A 10,855-nucleotide genomic window follows, 5' to 3' on the forward strand; every position below is an offset into this window, starting at 1 on the left:
ATAATAGAGTTAAACTCAAGGTCCCCGGCCAACTCAAGGTAATTTATTTTTTAACAGCCAGGCGCAGTGGCTAACACCTGTAATCCCAGCACTTTGGGAGGCCGAGGCAGGCAGATCACTTGAGGCCAGGAGTTCGAGACCAGCCTGGCCAACATGGTGAAACCCCGTCTCTACCAAAAATACAAAAATTAGCCAGGCGTGGTGGAGCGTGCCTGTAATCCCAGCTACTCAGGAGGCTGAGGTAGGAGAATTGCCTGAACCCGGGAGGTGGAGGTTGCAGTGGAACCAAGATCGCGCCACTGCACTCCAGCCTGGGTGACAGAGCTAGACTCCATCTCAAAAATAAAAATAAAAATAAACAAAACTCTTCCTCACTACCATTCTCACCTATCAGTTTGGCAGAAGTCTGGGAGTTTTATAACACACATTCTTGACAAGGTCATGGGGAAATAGGCATGTGCTATATAGGCATGTTGATGTAACTCTGATGGAGGGCAACTTGGGAATATCTGTCAAATTCATGAACAAGGCCAGGGGCGGTGGCTCACGCCTGTAATCCCAGCACTTTGGGAGGCCAAGGCAGGCGGATCATGAGGTCAGGAGATCGAGACCATCCTGGCTAACACAGTGAAACCCCGTCTCTACTAAAAATACAAAGAATTAGCCGGGCATGGTGGCGGGTGCCTGTAGTCCCAGCTACTTGGGAGGCTGAGGCAGGAGAATGGCATGAACCCGGGAGGCGGAGCTTACAGTGAGTTGAGATTGCGCCACTGCCCTCCAGCCAGGACGATAGAGTGAGACTCCGCCTCAAAAAAAAAAAAAAAAAAAATCATGAGCACATGTATCCTTGACTCACAATTGCATTCTTGGGACTTTATCCTGCAGATACACTCCCATAGCACAAAAAATGTCATGGTTATTCATTGTAGCATTATATGTAATGGCAGGAGATTAGGAACAATTCATGTGTCAATCAATGGGGAAATGGTTAAATAAATTTTGATGTAGCTATACAGTAAAATATAACAGCTGTGAAATTTGTTGAAGAAACTCTCCAAGTCTATATACTGGTTTTTAAAAGCTCTCCAAGACATACTAATTAGTAAGTGATAAAAAGAAGGTACAAAAGTGTATATTGTATGTTAGCGTTTGCCTAAAAAAGAAAAAATAGGACTATATATTCATACTGCTTGTACACGTTGAGTATCCCTTATCCAAAATGCTAGGGACAAGGAGTGTTCAGATTTCAGACTTTGAATTTTGGGATATTTGCATATACATAATGAAATATCTTGGGGATAAGACCCAAGTCTAAATATGAAATCCATGTATGTTTCATGCATACCTTATACACATAGCCTGAAGGTAATTTTAAACAATATTTCATATGATATATACGACCCATCACATGAGGTCAGATGTGGATTTTCCACTTGTGGCATCACAAAGCGCTCAAAAAGTTTCAAATTTGGGAGCATTTCGGATTTCACATTTTTGGATTAGGGGTGCTCAACCTGTGTTTGCACAGGGTGCACATCTGTTGTGGTATTAAGTTCCACTTTGGAGGCAGTGCTCATTTGGAAACCAAAGATTTTTTTTTTCTTTTATGTTAGGAAAGTAAAGGTCCATCCCCTGTGGCCACTCCAGCGAGTTGGACTCACTGTTCTCCAAGTGACTGTCATGATCAAGAGGGACAGGAAAGCCTGACTCTCCAAGTTCCACTCATTTCCCTTAACAGGTGGCTCAGACAACTGATTTATGCCCCTTAGAACATTCATTTGGGTCTTTTGTGTGGCTTCTTACAATGTCCTTAGGGTTTTAGACCACATGTAAATACATGTGGAAACATTTGACAGACTCTTAAAAATGTCTATGAATTTGATTTAATTTTCTCTGTAGACAAACTCCATAGTCTTCTTGCAGAAATGATGGCTCCGTTGAGATCCATTTGGGTGAAATTGTTGTGCAAATTATGCACCAAAAAGCTGGTGAAATTTGGGACTGGATCAACAGAGGATGAGTCAGGGGGAAAGAATGAACCTCTCCAAGTTGCTCCCCAAAAATGAAGTCAGGGCTATCTCAATTAAAGAGTCAAGTTGATACTGTTCTAAGTAACAGAGACCTCTTCCAATTGAACTTGCCAGACTGGGGTGGGTTACATGAGTGACCATGCAGTTAGTTTTCAAAATAAACAGTGAGAGGCCCGGCACAGTGGCTCGTGCCTGTAATCCCAGCACTTTGGGAGGTCGAGGCAGGCAGATTGCCTGAGGCCAGGAGTTCAAGACCACCCTGGCCAACATAGTGAAATCCCATGTCTACTAAAAATACAAAAAGATTAGCCGGATGTGGTGGCACACACCTGTAGTCCCAGCTACTTGGGAGGCTGAGGCACAAGAATTGCTTGAACCCAGGAGGCGGAGGTTGCAGTGAGCTGAGATCATGCCACTGCACTCCAGCCTGGGTGACAGAGTGAGACTTTGTCTCAAAAAATAAAAAGCAATAAATAAAACATAAACAGTAAGAGTCCCATCTTTGCTTCTTAAAGTCAAACTATTATATATAAACTATGTAAAGTCAGTATGTGAAGTAGAATGCTGCTTTGTTTTGCTCAGTGATTTTAAAGGGAAGGAGTAGTTCCAATTTTCCTCCCAAATTACATTCCTATGTTCTCCTAAAGCACGCCCTTGTGTCTTGGCTCCTAGAATATTTTGAAAAGCATTTAAGATATTTCTTTGTTATGTGCAGCTCCAAATGCTGGCATCTTTGTATATGCCATAAGTGCCTTAACTCTCTGTACTCTTTGTCACAATTGCTTTTCCAAGAACCAAGTAAATGCTGCCCAAACAAACTAGAACGTTTTCTTTTGGTTGAAATAAGCAACATTTTAACCCGATTCCTAAGTTCTACCTTTGCCTGAAATTGATTTTACTGATAAATCATTCTTCATATTGGCCAGCAAAGAAAGGAAAAATATCTTTATTTTGTTGTTGTCCAAAAAACAGAAAAAAAAAAAAAGAGAAGAAAAAGAAAGTAATTCTTTTAAGATTTTGTTTAGGTTAATAGTAACAATGGTACTTTCACTTAACTTCAGCAGCAACTAAAGCCATACTGTCAATTCCAAAACAACTTTTGTTGTTCTTCCAGGAAATCACTCTGTAGTGAGAGGAAGTTTGCAGTAAATGCTTTTGGAGCATCAGGCTGAGTCTGTGTCCCTGAAGCGTGTGTGTGTGTGTGGTGTGTGTGTGTGTGTGTGTGTGCGCGCGCGCGTGTGCGCGCGTTTTCACTCTGGTCAGAAAAGACGTGCCAGGTGTTTGTGACAAGCTGTGATGAGGACTGGAGATTACTTGGAATCCATTGTGTTCTTTTCCTTGTTGGAAAAAGAAAGCTTCTAAAAACAAGCCCTTATTTAAAGGAAGCCCCAGTTAATTCAACAAGGCTTTGAAAGAAGTCCCTTTTATAGAAACTGCTTGACAAAGGCCATTTGGCCCAGAGGAGTCCTGTGAGGTCAGAAACTGAAATCAACCCCCACATAGGGTTCAGGCAGTTAGAAGCTCAGAGCGTATTTAGTAAAGCATAACAAACTTTTACCCACTTTGGTCAGAATGGAATTTACACAGCAATGCAGAGTCTTATGCTAGAACACCAACAAACCTCAATTATAATGACTAACAGTGGCTACACATTTACAGGTGCTGGGAAAAGGTGTTGGCTACACCCCATGGACTCTTAGCCTTTTGAGATGGGTGTCACTATTATTATTATTTTGAGATGGAGTCTTGTTCTGTCGCCCAGGCTGGAGTGCAATGGCACAATCTCGGCTCACTGCAACCACCACCTCCCAGGTCCAGGCCATTCTCCTGTGTCAGCCTCCTGAGTAGCTGGGATTATAGGCTAATTTTGTATTTTTTTTTTAGTAGATACCGGGTTTCTCCGTCTTGAACTCCCAACCTCAGGTGATCCGCCCTCCTTGGCCTCCCTAAGTGCTGGGATTACAGGCGTGAGCCACTGTGTCGGGCCGGTTGTCTTATCCCCATTTTACAGATGAGGAAACCGATGCATCCTCAGGTTAGTTAAGTGGTGGTGTTCAATTCTGACCCCAGACAGTTTGGTCCACAGCCAGAGAGCTTAACTATGCCCAAGGCCTGTTAGACTATACTGCCTAGACAGGAAGAAGGCTAACAGTCTCTGCCAGCACACCCAGGGAGGCTGCTATCATCTGCATGTCATCCCTCAAACTCTTAAAAATGATTTAAGAAAACCAGTGCTTTTGTGTCTGGCATGCATCTGAGATTTTATTCTGGAAAACAGTGAGGTCAGTTCTGTGCTGTGTGATGATGGAGTGGTCCCCTTTAAAAGACAAGGGCCGACCAGGAGAGATGGGCAGGCATGAATTTTAAGGATGTCTTGCCTTTAAGTTCCACCAGGTCCTTGCTTCACCCCAGGTCACTCTGAGATCCTAGAAGAATAGCTCACCCAATAGCACGAGACACAAGTGACTCATTGTCTTTCTGCCTCAAACAACAGCAGCCTACTTAGCATACAAAACACATTCTATGAGGGAAAGCTGGCCCGGCCACAGCCGTGCATTCTTTGCAGGAGCCGCACATGGGGGTTGCTTTCTGGTTGTTCAGTCTTACTTTGTTTATTTATTATTATTATTATTACTATTACTTTAGAGACAGAGTCTCGCTCTGTTGCCCAGGCTGGAGTGCAGTGGTGCAATCATAGCTTGCTGCAGCCTCAAACTCCTGGGCTCAAGCAATCCTCCCACCTCAGCTTCCTGAGTAGCTGGGACTATAGGTGTTACTTTGAGGATAAGAGGTAGTGACAACACAAGTCCATTAGTGCTCATGATGCATGATTTATTTCGTGGTGATGCAGGGATGACAAGGAAAGGCTTGAAGGCAGTGTCCCAACTCCTCTTTCCCTAGCCCTTTCTCCCTGAAGGCATATTGGTGCTTTGCCAGCTCCACCCTTGCTGTTCCCCTAAAGAAGGGACACTTGTTCCCACTGGGGAGTCGGAGTGAACTACTGCACCAGCACACAGCTGTGGGCTTCCTGCTCCCCTGGGGAGAGACCTCTCCTACAGGCTTAAGTGGTGCCTGCCCCCAGAGGATTTCTCTATGGGAACTGCTCCACCAGCCCTGGAGTCTCAAAGCTGGGGTCTCAGGTGGGCACCAGCTTTCCTCCTTTCCCCTTTCTAACGGGGCCCCCATGAGAAAGCAAGAATGTGGCAGAGATGACTGTTGGTATTGCAGGGGCCCAGGGAGGCATGGCTGGGAGGGGCAGCTCTGTCCAGTGGGTCTATGGCCTCTGGCCAGCTGCATGGACACAACATCCTCAGGAGAGGGTGTGGGAGTCCCTGGCAGGCCTGCTGAGCTCTGTTCTTGCGAGACCTGGCTACCCCAGAGAAAATAACCAAGGGGATTCATAGTCTGCCATTGTTACACTGTGCATGTGTGATATCTAATGATCTTCCTAGGTCAGATGTGGTGAGGTGGAGCTGGTGGCTTTGGGAGAAATTGTCCCATGAACCCGAGGTTAGATCTGATGTGGCAACTCCATGAGGTAATCACACTGGAGTTTCAGGGTGGTGTGGTTGGTGATCCATGAGGCTTGGTGAGCTCTCCCCCTCAGGATTTCATGGCATACATGGCCCTGGATAGGCTGGTCTCCTCCTGAAGAAGTGAGGAAAGCCTAGAAGTTGTGTCTCGAAACATTCCCTAGTCTCAGTCTCCTGAGATGCTCCACTGAGGATAGATCCTTTGAGCTGACTCAGGGAACTGTGACTTCTTAGGGATAACTGGGTCAGAGGGCTTGTTTTCACCAACCTTCAAGCACAGCCCTCAGTGGGACTGCAGGGATGCTTCCAATGCCAGGGCATGTGTAGGAGTTCAGGGAGGGCAGACTAGGAATAGGGAAAGGCAGCCTTCTGGGAAGGTGGAGCTTGAATGAAGGAGGAAGAGTGTGGTGTCCCTAAGGACAGTCCTAAGTCCCAAGAAGGGGCTGATTTCCTCTCTGGGAGGCTGGGGCTGGAAGAAGCCAGAAGCCTGGGAAATGGGCAGCTTTCCTCCAAAGGTTTACAAAGAGAAGGAAGGTGTCCTCTACAGATTCAAAAGGGACATCTGCTTACAACAGAACAGAGATCCCTGTACAAAGAGTGGAAAGTGTTAACACCAGTTCCTGTTTTTTTTTTTTTTGGGGGGGGACGCAGTCTCATTTCTAGGCTGGAGTGCAGTGTGGTGCAATCACAGCTCACTGCAGCCTTGATATCCAGGGCTCAAGCGATCCTCCTACCTCAGCCCCCTTAGTAGCTAGGACTACAGGTGCATACCACCACGTCTGGCTAATTTTTTTTTAAATTTTTTATTTTTGTAGATACGGGATTTCACCATGTTGTCCAGGCTGATCTCCAGCTCCTGAGCTCAAGCGATCAGCCTGCCTCAACTTCTCAAAGTGCTGGGATTACAGGCATGTGTCACCGCGCCCAGCCCATAACACCAGTTCTTAATCTGGAGTGAGCAAGTGAGCTGCCTGGAATTCTAACCATTCATTCATCCAATAAGTTTTTATGGAGCATCTTATTAGCATCCGGCCTGCGAGCATATCTGCACCTGGCTGAGACCTTGTCTCTTAAAAAAACAAAACAAAACAAAATAAAAACCCTGCAGGCCAGGCACAGTGGCTCACGCCTATAATCCCAGCACTTTGGAGGCCGAGGCGGGAGGATCATGAGGTCAGGAGATCGAGACTATCCTGGCCAACATGGTGAAACCCCGACTCTACTAAAAATACAGAAATTAGCTGGACGTGGTGGTGTGTGCCTGTAATTCCAGCTACTCAGGAGCCTGAGGCAGGAGAATTGCTTGAACCAGGGAGTTGGAGGTTGCAGTGAGCCGAGATCGCACCACTGCACTCCAGCCTCGTGACAGAGTGAGACTCTGTCTAAAAAAAAAACAAAAAAACAAACAACAAAAAAAAACAAACTGTATCCCCTAGTGTAACTTCCATTTCCTTCTGCCACCATCTGTCCACCACCTCCTGTTTATCTATTTTTTCTACTCGCTCTCTCTTGTACACCAGCAATCCATCCTGAAATCCATTGATCCTACCACCTTTTTGGGTTCTCTGCACCCCTCTGTCCCCACTTTCCCCTTTACCCTGACCAGATACTGTGGGCCATCATTACAACCACTCCCTTGCCCACAGCTCAGCTCCCTTGCCCGCCCCTTCTTGCTTTATCATATTTGCCCAGCACATCCCTAATCTTGGTAAAACCCCTCTCTCCATCTTCTCCCCACCTGCACTTGGAGGGACTAGAAAAGGAAAAACTCAGACACCCTAACTGACCATGCCCATCTACCTTACAGGGGGCCTGAGGCTGTCTGGTAAACCCATTGCACGGCTGGGCCCATTATCTCTGCCATGCTCTGGGGTGGTGAATTCACACCTTCTCTTCTCTTCTTCAGCCTCAGCACCCCCTTCCTGCTCTTCGCTCAGCTGAGGACACTGCTTCTTATTTCTCTGGAAAAACTGGAAGCCATCAGGGGAAAGCTTCCTAAGGTTCCCATCACAGACCTAGTGCATTTTACCTGTCTAAGCCACCTTCCTCCTGTGACTCAGAGGGACTCTGCTGCCAACCCTCCCCGTGCACTTGACCCCACCCTCTCGAATCCTCAGGGACTCTGCTCTTGCCTTGTCCCTTCTCTTCCTTCTGCATCATCAATTTCCGGTCTCTCCTGGCTTATTCTGGCCAGCATTACACACATGGTCTAACAGCTCCTCCCCTTAAAGCAAAATCCTCCCTTAGTCCCACACCCATCTCCAGGGTCAGTCCCATGTCTCCGCTCCTTTTATAGCAAAGTTCCTTGGAGGCGTGGTCTCCACTTCCTCTGGTCCCATACTTATGCTTCACTCCAATCAGGTGGTTGTCCCCAGAACACTCTCTTGTCTCTTAAAACTGCTCTCATTGCTGGGCACAGTGGCTCGTGCCTATAATACCAGCACTTTGGGAGGCCGAGGCAGGCGGATTGCTTGAGGTCAGGAGTTCAAGACCAGCCTGGCCAACATGGTGAAACCCCATCTCTACTACAGAAATTAGCCAGGTGTGGCGGCGTGCACCTGTAGTCCCAGCTACTTGGGAGGCTGAGACAGGAGAATTGCTTGAACCTGGGAGGCAGAGGTTACAGAGAACTGAGATCATGCCACTGCACTCCAGCCTGGGCTACAGAGCAAGACTTCATCTCAAAAACAAACAAACAAACAAAAAAAAAAACAAAAAAACCCCTGCCCTTGTCAAGGTCACTGGTGATCTCCACTTTGCCAATTTCAAAGGTCAATTCTCATTCCTTATCTTCACAAACCTTCCTGCAGCATTTGACTAACCAAGCTAGCTGAGCCCTTGCCCTTGAAACGCTTTCTTCCCTGGACAGGACTCTCCCGCATTTGCCTCCTACCTTGTGGGCCCCTCCCTGGTCTCCTTTCCTGCTTTTCCTCCCCACCCTGACCTCTACTCCTGGCACATTCCAGGGCTCCTCTCTCTCTACACTTATCCTTGAGGATATCATCCAGATGCCTGGCTTTGAAAATCGTCTATGTTTTGTTGGTTCCTAAGTGTGTATTTCTAGTCCCCACCGCCCGTTGCATCCAGGCCACTTGACGCTACGCTCTACTCAGGATGCTACTGGGTGGCTCATAGGCATCCAATGTGTCCAAAACTGAGGTCCTAGTTTCCCTCCCAGACTCCTCCCACTTCATTAAACGACAGCTCCAGTCTTCCAGTTGCTCAGGCCAAAACTTTGGAGTTATTCTTGAATCCTTTCTTTTTCTCAAGCCCCACATTTAATCAGCCAATCATGTCAACTTTACCTTCAAATATATCTGGAGTCTGAGCACTTGTCCCCACCTTCACCAGACTTCCCGGCTGCCACATGTCCTTTCCCCGAGATGATTGCAGCAGCCTCCTAACTGGCCTTCTGCTTCTACCCTGGCCTCCCCTGGTCCATACTTCATGCAGAAGACAGACCAGTTCCTTTACAATGCAAAGAGCAGTGCTCTGCTCAAACGCACAGTGGCTTCCTATCTCCCAGAGAGATCCAATGAGGCCCCTCAGGAATAGCTCCTGACATCACCTGGTGTAGCCCCTCGGATCTGCCCCCATCTTTCTGCACTCCATCCGGTGGCTGCCTTGCTGTAGTTGAACAAGCCAGCCGTGCTCCTGCATCTCAGCATTTGTGCTGGCGGTTCCCTTTAGCTGCAATGCTCTGTCCCCAGATGTTGGCACAATCGCTGTCTCACTCTTAGCCAGATCTCAGCTCAAATGTGCCCTCTTCAGTGAGTCCCCTCTTCTGACTGTCTAAAGTAGCAGCCGCCTCTCCTGTTCACATGAAGCTATCACGAAGCTGTTTTCTTCCCAACACTTACTGTTATCTGAAATAATCTTATTTATTTCTTTGTGTATTGTTCGTCTTTTTTTTTTTTTTTTTTTTTGAGGCGGAGTCTCGCTCTGTCGCCCAGGCTGGAGTGCAGTGGCCAGATCTCAGCTCACTGCAAGCTCCGCCTCCCGGGTTTACGCCATTCTCCTGCCTCAGCCTCCCCAGTAGCTGGGACTACAGGCGCCCGCCTCGTCGCCCGGCTAGTTTTTGTATTTTTAGTAGAGACGGGGTTTCACCGTGTTAGCCAGGATGGTCTCGATCTCCTGACCTCGTGATCCGCCCGTCTCGGCCTCCCAAAGTGCTGGGATTACAGGCTTGAGCCACCGCGCCTGGCGTATTGTTCGTCTTATCCACCAGCATGGAAGCTTTATGGCCGCACAAATTGTCCCACAAGCTAGCACAGAGCCTACCACATGGTTGCCGGGGCTGCCACAGAAGGCTGTAAAGGTTGTTCACTACCTCAGAGCTCTTGGCTGAGGAGCTGTGGGTGCTGCTACCCGGTTTGCCCTCTGTTCTCCATGACGTGGGGCCGTCCAGCAGCTAGCCATCTGCTTTTCAGCAATGTGTGACATATGGGCTGGCTGTGACTCTGGTGGCCATTCAAAAAATATTCATTGAATAAATTACTGAATGATGGATGTGCAGACCCTCTGCTTGTTTTCCTCTGCAGGACTTCATGCCAATTACCTTCTCATAGCCTCATTTTCCTTTTCTGCTAAGGGGACAGTGAACATCTACCTCAAAGCATGGTTACAAGGATTAAGTGAAACAGTTCATTAAAAAGCTGGCACAAATGTGATTCCATTTATATGAAATATCCAGAACAGGCAAATCCATAGAGACTGAAAGCAAATTAATGGTCGTGAAAGACTGGGGGGAAAGGGACATGGGAAATACTGCTTAATTGGTCAGGGGTATCCCTTTGGGGTGAGGAAAATGTTTTAGAACTAGGTTGCATGACATTATGAATGTACTACACACTACTGAATCGTGTACCAGGAAATGGCTAACATGGGGAATTTTATGTTATATGAATTAGGTTATGGTATATGAACACCTCAATTTAACAAAACCTTGCACAGTGTCTAGGACGTGGTAGGTGCTCAATGAATATCAGTTGAATCTCATGATTTCCTTGCTTCAAAAACAAAGTAAAACCCTAAGCCCTCCTTGGTGCCTCATTGCCCCATCCAGGATAATCCTCTCTTTCCTCAAATTTGTTTCAGAAGGGTATACTGTTGCCATTTTAGATATGGGGGATATGATAGAAACAAGACCAATGCAGAGCCCACTCCCAGGGTTTACAGGTTGGGGGAAACTAAAGAGAAAATCACACCCAACATGGTTCAGGATATGGGGGAGAAGGGCCACCATCTGCAGGGGTGCAGTGGAGAGTGGGGAAGGCAGGAGTCCCAGGAGAA

The sequence above is a fragment of the Trachypithecus francoisi genome, unplaced genomic scaffold, assembly GCF_009764315.1.
Source record: "Trachypithecus francoisi isolate TF-2019V2 unplaced genomic scaffold, Tfra_2.0 Lachesis_group12, whole genome shotgun sequence".
Classification (NCBI taxonomy): Eukaryota; Metazoa; Chordata; class Mammalia; order Primates; family Cercopithecidae; genus Trachypithecus; species Trachypithecus francoisi.